This window comes from Stegostoma tigrinum, chromosome 3 (genome assembly GCF_030684315.1).
Source record: "Stegostoma tigrinum isolate sSteTig4 chromosome 3, sSteTig4.hap1, whole genome shotgun sequence".
Lineage (NCBI taxonomy): Eukaryota > Metazoa > Chordata > Chondrichthyes > Orectolobiformes > Stegostomatidae > Stegostoma > Stegostoma tigrinum.
This window is the reverse complement of record NC_081356.1, coordinates 31,060,171-31,076,111: the sequence shown is the minus strand read 5'-3', so window position 1 is coordinate 31,076,111 and position 15,941 is coordinate 31,060,171. Positions and strand designations below refer to the sequence as shown.

Genomic DNA, 15,941 nt, shown 5'->3' with positions numbered 1-15,941 from the left:
TTAGCGAGAAAGTAGAAATCACACCTATGAGTAATTGAGGCAAAAAGTGTAGACGTATTCAGGGGAAATCTGGATAAGTACGTGAAGAATAAAGTCATGGAAGGATATGGTCACAAGGTGACCAGAAGTACAGTGGGAAGATAGTTGAGGTGTCTATGGACCAGTTGGGCCAAATGGCCTATGGCTGCACTGTGAATGCTATTTAATTCTGTGGCTAGCAGAAGATGGTTCCATTGTGGATTTTAGGTCTGTTTTGTTGTCAGTATTGACATTTGATATAAACAACAAAGGACAAATTCATAATTTAGATATTCAGTCATTGTCTGGTTGTGGTCCAAAACTGATTAAAGGAATTGCTGTTTCCTTTTAGTATTTCGTTATCAGTTTGGCAGATGCCTGGTACTGTGAGGCAGTGTCATGGATCAACATTTCTGAGCCTGCACAACAACAGTATCGGTCAGCATTTTTAAACATAACTCTTTGTTAATATGATGAAAGAAACTCCTTTCCCTTCGAATTGCTAGTTGGTTCAGGATGGTGACACGCAGGGATATCTGCTGTTGTACTCCATTCTGTTACAAATCAGTTAACATTTGGAAAGAAGGTAATTTTCAGGCTGTTAACACTGGAAAAGATATGAAGCTTATTTTGCAGCGGTCTTTGCCAGAGTCCTGTTTGTCTTTCTTGGACTTTTATTGTGTGTTTGCAATCAGCAGGATATTTTACCTGATGTGGCAATGTTCATGTTAGTTCTTGTAATGACAGAACTATGGCTTGGATAGCGCGTTGTTGAAAGATTCCAAAGACATCTATCGCAATTTGCTTGTGTGTATATTTACACAAATAAGGCATTCACAGACATACTAGTGTATGAGCTAACATTTTAAGCTATTCAGTGATTAAGAGTAGTATGCTTTCATCAGCATTTCGCGCTCCAAGTGGCCCAAGATAAGATGGAGTCTGAGATCTTCCATCCCCTTGGGTCGCATACAATGATAGTCATGGAGAGACATTGCTGTCATGGTAATGTTGCTGGACTAGTAATCCAGAGATCCGGTTAATGTTTTGGGGTTGTGGGTTCAAATTTGTGATGCAGATGGAATTTAAATTCAATTCATAATCTGGAATTGTAAACTAGCCTCGGTTTTGTGGCCACCATTAACTGCTATCTTTGTTGTAAAAGCCCATCTGGTCGATGAGCATTCTTTTAGGGAAGGAAATCTACTGTCCTTAGCCTTGCTAATGTGAGACTCGAGGTCCAAACAGTGTGGTTGGCACTCAACTGTCTTCTGAAATGGCCTGATAAGTGACTCAATTCAAGGGCAAATAACAATGGGCTTGCTCATGCTACCTACGTCCCTTGAAAGAATAAAGAAATATGTCTTTTTAAAAGTATATTGACTTTGAGATGTAACATAACATTTAGTTTTACTTATAGCAGGCATTGATTTAGTGAATTGTTTGGCGATGCGAATGCACAGGTACCTTATGCCATTGCCTCACTGCAAGTCATAAGTGCCAGGGCACTAGTTGCTCGGAGTAAATTCAAATGTTGAGTAACTTGTGGTATTTTCTGCACCTTTTGAATTTCCTTTTTATTTTAAAGGCATCGGAAGCTGTTGCATTAAAAAGGGAAAAGCTTCCGTTGTTGTAGTTTCGAAAACAGGCTTGTGTTTAGCACATGTCACTGATGTTCTTAATAACTAAGTGTTTAATTTTCATGATGTCAGGAGGATAGGCTTTCCTTGGGGCCCTGATAGCTCATGCTATTTTAATTGTTTTTATGCATTTTTAAAAAATTTGCCAAATCTGAATAATTTCTCAGCAAATTCCTGTGTTAAATTTTTGGCAGCAGGATCAATGCAAAATGTGTGGTGAGGAAGTGGCAAGTCGATTGATTATTTGGTCACTTGTGATGCACATGCCAGCAATTCATTCATGTCTTCTCCCCTTTAATCTGTCTAATAATGCCTTTCCTGATGTGATTGTGGTGCACATTTGTGAGAGTGTCCTGAGCTGGTTGTATCAAATTGTACGACTGTTTCCAATTCCTACTGCACTTTGGGCCCATTGTAGCACTTTGCATGCATTCAGAAGTTGGGTTCTGTTTTTAATGTTAGTTAATGGAATTCTGCTGCTAAGGATCCCAGTAATGGAATTCCACTGCTAAGGATCCCAGTAATAGGGATAAGGGGCATGAGGTGTGACAATTCCTCAAGGTGATCTGCTTCTGTCTTTGGACTTCACCTTTGCAGCTCTATTGCTACTTCTGAGTGGATGCAATACAATACAAAAAGTAAATCTCTTTTTAAAAGAAATCAAAAATTTTATTTACATCCCTTGTTCTGATGTGAATCTTCTTGTTCCCACTGGATGCCTAAACACTTGGTTTTTTTTCCCCCCAATGTGTTTCTCTCTGACTGTTTGTTTGATTTTATGGATACTGGAACAATTAGATTCTTGTCTATCCCCTCTTGCCTTTTAAGAAAGCACTGGTGAGCTGCCTTCATGTTTGGCAGTTTCAAAAGACAATTAAGAGTTGCTCAAGATTGACCCATTGCTGTACATCTGGAATCATTATTTAGGCCCATCTGGATAAGGATGACTGATCTTCTCCTCCTTTTAAAGAATGTTAGGTAACCTGATGGGACAATCCAGGGTAGTTTCATGGTCACCCTTTCTGACACTTAATTCAAACTTTTTTTCCCCCTCCACCTGTCAGAGTGGGATTTTACCTTGGTGTCTGCTGCGTACTGTCTACTGATTTGGATGGCATGGTGGCTCAGTGGTTAGCATCGCTGCCTCTTGGCACCAGGTTTGATTCCACCCTCGGGTGACTGTCTGGAGTTTGCACATCCTCCCTGTGTCTGCATGGGTTTTCTCTGGGTGCACTGGAAATCTTCCACAGTCTGAAGATGTGCAGCTGGATTAACTGTGGGAAATGCAGGGTTACGGAGGGAGTTGGGTCGGTGTGTTTTAGAGGGTTGGTGTGTACTCTATTGGCCAAATGGCCCACTTCCACACTGAGGAATACTATGATTCTGTAATGTTTCAATAACATAAACACTTTCTGTTCATGTTTTAACCTTATCATACTGCTAGAGGATAGACTATTGCTTGTCACAACTGAACTGGATTGTGTTTTTTGCCTGAGGCTGAATCAACACATTTCGATCTGGCCATTCATTAATGAACTGGTAGAAAAACACTGATGGAATATCCACCCACCTACTTCAGGATTTCTCCTCTAACGGTGTCCAGAGGAACTATTATTTGGCTGAAAGTGATCTACAAAGGCACCTTTTCAATTAATGCACTGTTAAACCAAATTTGATACCAAGTCATGTTGGCTGATGTCGGAATAGGTGACCAAAAACATGCTCAAAACAAAGGTGAGGATTAGGAAGGGAAAAAAATTGTGACTTTGGTGCTTTATCCCTCCACCCCCTTCTCCACGTGTATCACTCTCTTGACACTATTGACTAGACCATATGTGTCCAATGGCTGTGCACCATTGTTCAGCTAGGTCAGATTGCAATCCTCTGGTGCTATTCTTGTTCGTTCACTCAAATTACCTGCTGTGTCTCCTCTTCCCACTCCTGTGCCATCAGCTTTAACGTCTCTGCTATCTTTGGCTTCATTGTATCTTGCATCAACTTGCTGCCCCTCAACGGTTCCACTTAAAAAGTACAACTTTAGTTTCCATCTGTACGTTGAGGACATTTGGCTCTCGGCACCACCTTTCTTGATTTCTCGCAGTCTCTATATTGTCAAGCTCCTCATCTACATCTAGCAGAGGATGAGTTGAAATTTTCTCCAGCTAAGTAGTGGGAGGAGCAAAGTATTGTCTTCAGTTCAGTTAAACACTCTTTACTAATTATTAACTCTATGCCTTTGCCTGGCAAAAGCCGGAGGCTGACCAGACTCTTAGTAACCTTAACATTGTATTTGACTCAAAATTGAGATTCTTACCATGCTTCCATCAGCACCAATGCCCATATTAGACACTGCCCATCTGCTGCTGATAGCCCCAGCCGTGGTCCTAGTTACTTCTGGATTGACTATACTCGTGTTCTCCTGTCTGGTCTCCTGTTTTAACCATAATGTAAACTGGAGCTCACCCAACATCTTGCCTCACGTTTCCTAACTCTCCTGAAATGTCACTCAGCCACATGCTCATAGCTCAAGATTTTGGTAAAGGTTCACTTGGAAAGCTCTCGTCTCTTCTGATCCCTGCATGACCTTGCCCCCTCTTTTCTGTAACCTGCTCCTGCCTCTGAATTCTTTTCAAATTCTGAGCTCTTGGGCATCCTCTATTTTCATTCACTCTCCCAGTGGATGCCTTGGCTTAGCCTGACATAAATAATTCCCTGCTTTAATCCTTTTTGCCTCTGCCTGCCTCCTTTTTAATGTCCCAAAACACATTAGTTTGACCAAGTTTTTGGTCACCTGGCCTCGATTCATCATGTGGCTTGTTATATTTAGCTTTCTCTGAAGTGGCTTGGGCCATTCGAGGATATAGAACAATGGCCAGGTGCTATAGTTTTTAGTTGGGACAGTTCTGTATTTTGATAAGTGGCTCAGTGTCCTAATCGTTTATCAAAATGGTTCAATTGTCCTGGCTTTCAGCTTTTCAAATTATTTCCCAAGAGTTCCACAAGTTTGAATTGAAATTGGGTTTGTGCATGCATTCCAGATCTGCCACTTTGCTCCTGCAGCTTGAGAGTCACATTGATCTGCAATTGAAGTTTCACTTCCAGCTTACGCACAAGAAGACATTTTCTGGGTGAAATAGGCAGGAAATAGATGGCATTAGGTGGAAGTGCATGTTTTGATTTGTTTACATTTCAGTTTCCTCAGGACTTGGCGAGGAATCCACTCTGAATAGAAGAAGGTGTATTGATTTCTGGTTCCTTCACTTGCTTTGCTAAAAGCAGAGAAGGTGTTGCTCTTGTGGAACTGCAAAGAGAAATTTGTTTGTGAGGGTGTGTCACTTCATGTTTTCACTTTTGACACTCTGATCACCCTAAGACCCCTATAAAGGTATGCTAGTTGTGGAGTTTACAAGCTTGGCTTTTAGATATAGCTATTAAGGAAAAGCTGGCAATTTTGAACTCTCCTGGTCCACTTGACCTAGTCCCTGGATTAATTCTGAGAAGCCTACACTTAAATAATTTTAAAGGAAAACTTGACCATCAGCTCACCTTTCTATCAACTGTGCAATGCCATCAGCTGAGAAACCTGGTCAATGGCTTACACTGTATTTTAGCCAATGGTATGTTTGGTGATGCTGGAGGAGAATAGACAGTTTTTAAAAAAAAAATCTCTCTTTGCGATCTGTAACCTAAAAACAATATCTCAAATTTATTATGACCATCTAAAGCTGCCAAGTAAGCCATTCACTGATATACTATGGGCCATTGCCAATATGTTTCAGGCAATCTGAATGAGCTTTTTTTTTTGTTCATAACATAACTTCGCAGTTTGTTTATTTTTAACTTGTTAATTATCACTTTGAAACTGTTTGTAAAAAAAAAAAGCCCAAGTCGCTCTGCATTTTTCCTGACAAAACCCCTCATTCTCCTTGCTTAGTTCCCAAAACTTAATCTCCCATCCTTTTCATAACTAAGTATTTTTGAAATGGTATTTATGGACATCACTAATGATCCTGTGGTGAAGCTTGAACAAAATTCACTTGCTTCAAGTCTGAGTAGAACCCACAAGCTGCCATAAACCGGAAATGATATGTCCTTCCGGTTTGCTGATAGTTGTTCAGTCCCTCTTACAGCACAAAATGTTGATTATTTCTGACCAAGGGTTGCTTTAGAATCACAAGTTGCAGAATCATGGTACAGAAAGAGCTCATTGTGCAGAGTAAGCTCTTTGAAAGGACTGTCCAATTCTTTCCATTCTCCTGCCTTTTCTTCCACAGCCATCCAACGTTTCCCCCTTTATAATATTTGTTTTGAATGTTATTGAATTTGCTTCCACAACACCCTCTCAGGCAGTGCATTCTGCATCACAAGACCTTGTGCTGGAAAATGTTTTCATGTATCAATCTGTGTCCACTGGTTAGTGACTCTGCCCCCATTGGAAGCGGGGTTCTCTATTATTTTAATGAAAGCTGCTCTTCATTTTCAGTGCTGCTAACTAACAGCATATCCTTCCATTCTTTTCTACTCATGAACAGCTTGCCCTTGAATGCATCTTTTGCCACTTATCTCACCCACTCCCTGGGATAGCAAGCTCCATTGTCTGTCTGTCTGTCTTCTCTCCTCTGGGCTAAGAGGTTTGACTTGAGCTACTAATTAGATTTATGTATAAAATCTTCTGTGTTTTATGACTTTTAGTTTTGGACTCCTTATAAGTACAAAGTGCTGAGCAGCTTCCCTTTTTTGAAAAAAATACGTTTTTCCTAATTGCTTCTGCTGCTGGTAGACCGTTCGTTGAATTTCCATTGTACTCCAAGCACACTGCAGGTTCTATGGTGGCAAGTTGGTTAAGGGAAGACAGAGTCAAATTTTCCAGGTTGTCTTTCCTTGTTCTCTAGTGAACATTCCTGGCAGAAGCATGGTTCGAGGAAAGAGTGATGCAAAATGGTTTGCAGTTGGCCATCAATGGGCACAGATTGCAAAGAGTTTTGGCAAGAAAGCGATTGGTGAAAGACTTGAGGTGGTGTTAAATTGTTTGGCTGGTCTTTAAAGCGTGTTGGCGTCGATTGCTAATAATTCATAGAATGTAGACATTGGCATGGGCCCAAGGTAGTTAACTGCCATGTCACAGTTAGCACAGTGTTACCTTTCCTTCCTAGCCTGGATTTTGAACAGTGTGGAACTGTTGTGAAACATTAAAAGAGACTTTTTGACTTTGTTTCTTTGATAGGGTTCTGCCAGGTATTACTGGCTCTATTCACAGTTAAACCACTTGTTCATTGATTTGGTTTACAGGCAAAAAAAAAGAACAAGGTCAGAAATTCATGAATCAGTGAGGGTGTATGTATGTGTTTGGGCATGAATGATCATAAACATGTTGAATACCATGCTGAAACAATACCAAGCTGAACTGATTACCTGTGAATTGTTGTATTTTGAATGTTACAGTGCAGGTTACGTTTATTTAAATGTGGAATGATGGATTTTAAATTCGAGAGCAGCTTTTATTGTACCAGCTTTGTTAGCCAACAGGCTATTTGAAATAGAATATAGAATTTTAAGAACTGTATAAAAATGGTCCTTTTCATTTAAATTTTGGGAATCTTGTTTCAGGTTAAAAACAAGAAGGACTGTCTTTACATCACAGTGCTCAGGAGCTGGAAGTGTTTCCTCCAGTTTAAAATTGCTAATTTCTACTCCCCTTTTGCCCCGTAGTCATGATTTTACCCCTGTGATCGCCTCTCCAGCCCCTTCACTGTCTGACACCTTTCTTATTCTAAGATTATCAACCCTTTGCCAGAGATGCCGTGTCCACCTCCCACCCACCCTAGTTTCCCATCAACATCCAGTGATGTGCGTGGGTGGGTGGGCAATGGGAGGAATAGTATGTTACCATTGCCCAATAATTAGTGAGGCCAACATTGCCAATACGCTGGCTGCAACAGCAGGTCCAAACTAGTGACCTTTGCCACCTAGGAAATCACGAGCAGTAGGTGTATGGGAAAGGAAAACAGCAACTGTAAGCTCCTCTGCGAGACACGCATCGTCCTAATGTGGAACTATATTGCTATCCCTTTATTGGGTCTGCATAAAATTCCTGGAACTCATTCAAGCACTGTCAGTGTTGCCTAACAGGTGGACTGAAGGGGCTCAAGAATGACTCCTCACCTCCTAGAAAGCAGTTAAGGATGAGCAACAAATGCTGACAAAGAAGGGGGAGAAAAAGCTGCAAAAAAAGTGCTGCCTTTGTAGGTTACCACTCCTGGGCTCTGACCTTGTGTCACTAACCTCTGTCAATCAGATAGTGATGCCTGTCCATCAGGCTGTCTGTCTGGTGGGGAACTTCATGGAAAAATTTCACATGTCATTTTGACTGTTTGTTTTTGCTTTTAAAGAAAACCTTTTTTGTTCTATTATTTGCCTCCTTAATTAATCCATTCTTGCAGTATTTCTGAAGCTTTCAGCTAGGCAGTATTGTCCAATGCCATTGCCTTTGCTCACACCAAGGCAGGGCTAAAGTAATAATGACAATTCTGCTGGACGCTCCCAAGTCAAATTTGTCTTCAAAATGGAGAAGGATAATTTCTTGCACTTTGCGGTTTATTGGGGCGGGGTGGCTGGATATTTAACCACAAAGAGCAGTGGAGTCGGTTGGATGGTTAAAATGCTAAAAATATTGATCCTGACCTCAGCCACGTGTTTCATTAGAGATGGAGCAGAAAACTCGTTGAATCAACCTTGTCATTGTAAATGTTATCATGGAGCTGTCAACCATTTATAATGCCCAACTTCAAACTGAAATTGAGCTAATCCAGTTTCCCCAACTTTGAGAAATACAGGAACTGAAGGAGATGGAGGATTACTATACTCTGTCTACATACCTGACCAACCCTTCCTGTAAGGCACTCTGCCTCCCCAACCCCATTGTAAGGGTAAAGAGTTGTTTGTTTATACTTTTATTAATTTATTTATTTACTCATTGAAAACAGAAATGGTTCAGGTCAAATCTGCTTATAACAATGACATTTCAATAGTGTAGTCCGTCTTGATTACTGACCAGCAGCTTTGTTGTGTCTGAAAATTTTAATTTTTACTGGTGTGAAGTACCATTCAACTGGAATTGATTAATGCTGAAGATTTTAACCTGTATTAATGTTAGAATTAAAAATATTAATTAGAAATTAAGCGTCTAAAATTATTCTTTTTTTTCTTCCTTAATACAATTGGTCCTACCTTATTATATTTTTCTTTTTCTTTCTATTATTTGTTAATTTGAGATTACTCAATGCAATCTGCTAGCAACCTGACTGTATCTGTTATTTGAGATAATGGGAACTGCAGATGCTGGAGAATCCGATTACAATAAAGTGTGGAGCTGGATGAACACAGCAGGCCAAGCAGCATCTCAGGAGCACAAAAGATGACGTTTCAGGCCTTGACCCTTCATCAGAAAGGGGGATGGGGAGAGGGTCCTGAAATAAATAGGGAGAGAGGGGGAGGTGGATCGAAGATGGACAGAGGAGAAGATAGGTGGAGAGGAGACAGACAAGTTAAAGGGGCGGGATGGAGCCTGTAGAAGTGAGTATAGGTGGGGAGGTAGGGAGGATGGACTGGTCAAGGGGGCGGGATGAGGTTAGTAGGTAGGAAATGGAGGTATGGCTTGAGGCGGGAGGCGGGGATAGGTGAGAGGAAGAATAGGTTAGTGAGGTGGGGACGAGCTGGGCTGGTTTTGGGATGCAGTGGGGGGAGGGGAACTCCCCACCTATACTCACCTCTACAGGTTCCATCCCCACCCCTTTAACTTGTCTGTCTCCTCTCCGCCTATCTTCTCCTCTATCCATCTTCGATCCGCCTCCCCCTCTCTCCCTATTTATTTCAGAATCCTCTTCCCCCTCCCCCTTTTCTGATGAAGGGTCTATGCCTGAAACGTTAGCTTTTGTGCTCCTAAGATGCTGCTTGGCCTGCTGTGTTCATCCAGCTCCACACTTTGTTATTTTGTATCTGTTATTTACAAGTTTGGAAGGATGGTTTTCATTGGGTAGAAGTAGTGGAAAATAGACTCTTGTGCGTCAGCCCCTGAATGCTTTGGTGGTCATTGGTACAGTTTTCCACCATCGGTAACGCTCTACCTATACTGATGTTGCTGCAGTGCATCATCTAGATGCTAAACACTGCTGCCACTGTGCATTGGTGGAGGGAGTGAATATGAAGCTGTTGGGGCACCAGTCAAATGGACTGCTTTGCCCTGGATGGGACCGAATTTCCTTAGTGTTATTGAAGCTGCTTTCATCTGTTGGACCAAGAATGATATTAAGGACTACTGACCCATTTAGGGGCTGTTTTGTCTGGAGTTGCAAATGGAGAGGATTCCATTACATTCTTGACTTGTGCCTCGCAGATGCTGAGCAGGCTTTGGAGAGTCAAGAAGTGAGTAACTAGTCATAGAACTGTAAGCCTCTGACCTGGAGAAATTATTGCATTTATACCTTAGGCATCAAGCAACACTTGAGTCCTGGCCAGTTTTAAATAATACTTTTAAAAGCTTTCTTTTTGTTTTTTTTTTTGCAGAACTTCTCCTTGTTGTTCTTGTGGGTGAATAGCTAATGTACTGTAGGATCAATTTATGAATGACTTCAAGGAAAGCCACATTATCGGCTTTCCAGCCTGCATTATGAACAGGAACAAAGAGCTGGTCACTAGCTTTCTGTTTGGTGATGTATACTCTTGGTGACTGACTGCTTTGCTTTGCTTTGCTTTTTGGGCACTCCGATTTGACTGTCACTTTTTGCTGTTGTATTTTGTTTTTCTTGGGATTTTGGGTGTTTGTTGAGAAGTCCAGAATTTATTGTGTGATACCAATTGTCCTCGTGCTGAAATGCACCCAATAAAGTGGGGTGCTGGGTTATTTCCAGAGGATAATTCATGGTCTGGCCTACATGCAACTGCACTCTGGGTCTGCAGTTGCATGTAGGCCAGACCATGTAAGGATGGCAGGTGTCAGTTTTTGAAAGATATTAGTGAACCAGATGATTTTTATGACCACGTGATACTCACTCCCTTTATCATTGTTAATATCATTGACTTTTTATTCCGCATTAATTTGTTTAGTTTAACCAAGACTTAGTGTCGTGATTAGGATTCAAACTCCTGTCCCCTTGTTTCCTTAGGAGGAACTTATTTTCAGTTCTGGGGAAAGATCAGGATGACAAAAACTACAGTCAGATTTAGAGTTATGCAGCATGGAAACAGGCCCTTCAGTCCAACTTGTCCATGCTGACCAGAGATCCTAAATTAATTTAGTCTCATTTGCCAGCATTTGTCCCATATCCCTCTAAACCTTTTTCTTTTCATATACCCATCCAGATGCCCTTCAAATGTCCTATCCTCGCTTTGACAACACATTCCATTCTGTGTGAAAAAGTTACCCCTCTGGTCCCTTTTTTAAATCTTTCCTGTCTCACCTTTAAATCTGTGCCCACCAGTTTTGGACTGTCCTACCCAAGGAAAAAAGACCTTGGTTATTCCCCTACCCAAGCCACCATGATTTTATATGGTCTTGCATGCCGTAAAATTCTGAGACTTAAAGTTTAATTGAAGACCTTTTATCCTGAGTATGTCTTTTCACCAATTTTTCTCTTCTATTCATGCCTGTGCCTTGCCTTTAAGATGTTTCATTGAATTAAGGATACTTTTTAGATGCAAGTTATTATTTAGCTGTTCCGACAGTCAAATGAAAGGTATATCATCCCTTTTTATGTAGTAATAGTCACTCAGTGTATTCCAGCTTCCTCCCTGTCTAATTCTGAATTGCTCCTGCTAACTCCCATGTTTCCACTCCTCTGTTTGCGACTCAGCATTTATTTCCTGTGACCTTGCCTTAAGAAGCCTTCACCCTTTATCATCTGTCTCTTTGCTTCTCTCCTTTCTTAACCTTCCAGATCGCTTATTGCAAAACCTGTGAGAGAAGGAGGGGTGGAGACACAGGTGTGGGGAGGTGTGAATTTCTGGAAAGTTTGGATGACACTCTTGATTTGATAGTCATTCAGCACTGAAACAGATGTTTCAGTCCAACCAATCCATACTGCCCATGCTCCCAAATTTAAACTAGTCCAACCTGCCTGTGTTTGGCCCATATCCTTCCAAAACTTTCCTGTTCATGAACTTACTCAAATGACAGACAAGAGTATATCACAGCTCTAATCTATCTATTTTGCAATTCCAAAATAGTATTTGGGATTAGATTTGCAGCCAGAAAGTTGTCATTAGATGTTTATAACATTTAATGGCTACTTGATTCTTGGCATTGAGTATGTTTTGGGTTTTGCTGTCTTCACTTTTCCTGTGTAAGCAAACCTGGGATTTGTTGTTCCTAAAAATGAAGGTCAGCTTTGTATCTTTGGTTAGAAAGAGTCTCTCTGTTTCTCATTAATCTGAGCAGTGAATTCTGATTTGAGGATAAATTAAATCCTTTTCACAATGTTATGATCCCCTGAGAAACCGATAACATTTAATATGGTGAATAATCCAGCTGTCAATGGAGAGAAACAAAGGGCATGGTTTCACAACTTGAGATTACGACAGATAAACTACACGTAGACCAAACATTACCTAATGGCCAGCTAACGCACAAAATTAACGAAGTTACTTTGCCTTATCTAACTAATGCAATCATGGTACAATTTTCTTAGTCTTACAGTTGCACAACTGACAGGTTTGTTGCATTTCAGGAAGAACCTCTCTGTGACCAGCAGTTTTCTATTTCCTCACCCCAGTAGGTTCAAGCTACCTGTATCCATTTGAAAATTATTCCCCTCAGCCTGTTTTTACAACAAACCCCACCTGAGTGACTCCTTACTCTTTTAAATCTGCAAAAGGCCAGTCGCTTCCTCTACGTCCTTTCAAACAGAAAACCAAGTTAGTGAGTTTTGAGAAGATTTGTAGCTCAGGTTGAGGTTCTGGATGTGAGTTTGCTCGCTGGACATCACCAACCCAAGGAAACCTATCCAGATAAATAGAAAGCGGGACATTACACCAGTGCTTCATCGGAGGCTCACTGATGATGTTACCTAGAATGGTGACGAAACAACTGAAAACTAACTTTCCAGCTCAGCGAGCAAACTCACATCCAGAAAACCAAGTCTAACAAGCATTCTGCTGAGTTCATTTGACACCCAACAGTCGTCCTCTGCTTCTCTGCAGTACTAGCTGCTTTGTCCTTTCACACCATAATTTCTTCTTTCTCTGGCTTTCAAAAAGCAGCTGTCCATTCTTCTGAGTTTCTGTGTAAAAATTGATATTTCAGTTGGTTTCTGCTTGAGTTGTTCTCCGCAGCAGTTAGATCAGGTGGGCCTGCCTCCAATTGAGTTGCTTACGACCACATCATTCACCTTTTACAGAACACTACTTCACTTTGTCAAAGGGGAATTTTAAAACATAGTCATCTTGTAAAATCCTGAGTCATAAAAACATATACTCTAACTAAGCATAGCATCGCCTGTTTGTTGGGGCATCAAAGCATTTCAGTTTGTTGATAGTTGGCAAAAGCTTATTGAAGTATTGCTGAAGATTCGATTTAAGTCTGTGCAAAAACAGTTAATAGTGGTTATATATTTTTGATTTTGATTTACAAGGGACTTGAATTAACTGAGCAATATAATGCTTCAGAAATGTGAATTGTAAACATTGCCAAAGAGGGTAAATGAAACTTGGCCATATCCAAATTTTTCAGGAAGTTGTATAGCTTTACGAAACCATTTACAGTTCTTGGCTTGTACATTAATGCTTTGCATGTCTTTTGAAGAGAGAGTTTTGAGATGGAATCAGTTCGGAAAAATTTCTGTTCCTATTACGTGCTTCCTCTAGCTTTCCCACTTTGTATTGTCTAACTTCTACCTCGTTCTCCGAAGAGCCTGACTTATAGATTGAGTACAGATTGGGACTTACCTAAGGAGCTATTATTCATGTCTGAGCTTGTACTCGGAGTACTGGTGAAATGTTCAGTCTCCTGATGTATTTTAGTGATATCAGATTCTGTCTCCCTCCACATGCACCTACTAAACACGGAGCACAGAAAAATAACAGCCTTACCCCTCATCCCGTGAAAGCATGATTACTGTACAGGATGAGTTGTTCTTTTGTTTTGAGGGGGGTGGATTTTATTTTAATGGAGTCTATTGCTTGCTTGCATTGCAAAGGTGGTTACCTTGAGGCTTGATTGGCAATTGGGAGCAAAACCTAAATTTATGGAGTGTTAAATGCAAGAAGGCTATTCTTCTGTTAGGCCTGAATGAGTTAAATAAATGAGTTTTCTAAGTAATCCCAACTTTCCCCAATTCCCACAATACCTTGCTCTTTGCCCTTACATTGCATACGCTGCCTTTCGACAATTTATCTGTTTTCCCTTTTGGAAAGTTACCCTTTAAATCTGTTTCCATTGTCCTTTTCAGGCAACACATTCCAGCATAGCTCAAGTAGTTACACACAGTTCCTACTCCCCTCCAGTTTTATTTATTGGCCTGGTTCTGGTCACAAATCAGCCAAGTATAACGAATAAAAAAATGTAATTTGTCTTTTACAGTTACAGATGACCTAGCTCAGCTGGAAACATGAAGTAGATTGTCCTGATCAGACCTTTAATCTGAATATCGGCAAGACCAGACAACACTACTTCTGTTAAGCCAACTCTTGTTATCCAGCTAGCAAGATGTAGTGAAGCTTAAATTGCATGTTCTCTCCTTGTCTATGCAGCGGTGCCATCTTTTATCTGTAGAGCCTGTGTGCAACAAAAATTCCTGAAGCTTTGAGTAGGATAAATGGCACGAAAGCTGGGGCATTAGTCAAAGAACTGCAGTTTCAGATTATTGAGCAATCGTGAGCTTCGATGAGGAGAGGGCATGCACTGTCTTGTGCTCATGTTTTAGCATTGATTTCTGGTGGTGTTGCAGAGTCCATCTTTGATCGAAAGGACGCATGAAGTAATTGTGCTGCATAAAACACGACAGCTGCCTGAAGTGTCTGGGCCAATCTTTGATGTGCATTGGGTTGAATTATTAACGACTGAATGGCTAGTTGTGTTTCACAGATGGACAAATTGGCATGAGTGGACCATTCAGCCCCTCAAACTTGCTCAGCTACTGAGTATGGTCTTGGCTGAATTTGGATTGTGGTTTCAATTCCACATTTCTGCCTGTTTTCCTTGGTAGGGTGGGATGTAGGGGTAGGATTCATTTTATGGAGCCTGCAAAAACTGCCAAAGGGGCATGTGGAGTGACAATCTTTGCACCTCCCCTAAATTTTTGATTGCAAAACAGAAGTTGCTGGAAAAGCTCAGCAGGCCTGGCAGCATCTGTGGAGCAAAATCAGTGTTTAGCATTTCATTCTGAGGAAGGGTCACTCAACCTGAAATGTTAACTCTGATTTCTCTCCACCGATGCTGCCAGACGTGCTGAGCTTTTCCAGCAACTCCTCCTTTTTGTTTCTGGTTTACAGCATCCACAGATCTTTTGGTTTCTTAAATTGTTTTGATTTCCTGTTGGTGGGTTGAAATGCCAAAATAAAATCAGCAGTGTGTTTTTGGTACTTTGGACCTCACATAAGCCTGCTTGCAATCGCATGTCATAAATACACATATTAGCATGGCACTCTTGTTATCTTTGGCTTGAAGATAGGACTTTTTTGTTCAAGTCACTAATGTGTGAATCACGTTAATCTGGTTCAATCTTGTTTAACAGAAGCACGGGTCTTGTGGAATGGAAGGGAAGCAACAGAACAGAAGAGAAGTTTAGGATTGAGAAGGATGTGCCAATGAGTTGGAAGGAGGTGACTTGTATCTAACTGCATGCTGTACACACTTGGGAGTGTTTGAGGACAATGTAAAGGAAAATTTACCCTGTATCTAAACCCATGCTGTATGATGCAGGGCTGGAGGTGTGGAGGAGTCAAGTGCCAAGAGTCTGGTGTCCTAGTTGCAGTGGGAGTGGGTGGTAGGTACAGCCAGTGAATTACAGGGCCTGTGCTGTCCCAGATGTTGGTCTGTTGGTGCCAGCTGGCAGAGTTCTTACGCAGTGTGCTGTAGGACAATGTCTATAGCAGTGCACAACACAGAGCACCAGTTCAGCCTGCATGTTCGGTCATGCTGCACAGAATGTTGAGCGGAATGCTGGACACAAACATGTAGTGTGAAAATAAAAACACAAAAAAAGGAACTGCCCCTAATTCCCCTGTAAGCATCAATGCGTGCCAAACATGAGGCGAGCCAGTATGTTTAACTGTCTGACCAAGGTAGTCTCA

The 15,941-nt window shown here is 41.1% G+C and overlaps 1 protein-coding gene across 7 annotated transcripts in view; it reads left to right on the top strand.

Annotated features, from left to right (window-relative positions):
- The window catches only part of lpar1 (lysophosphatidic acid receptor 1), a 112,820-nt gene that overhangs the window by 56,386 nt on the left and 40,493 nt on the right, over positions 1 to 15,941 (top strand). The window lies entirely within an intron of this gene.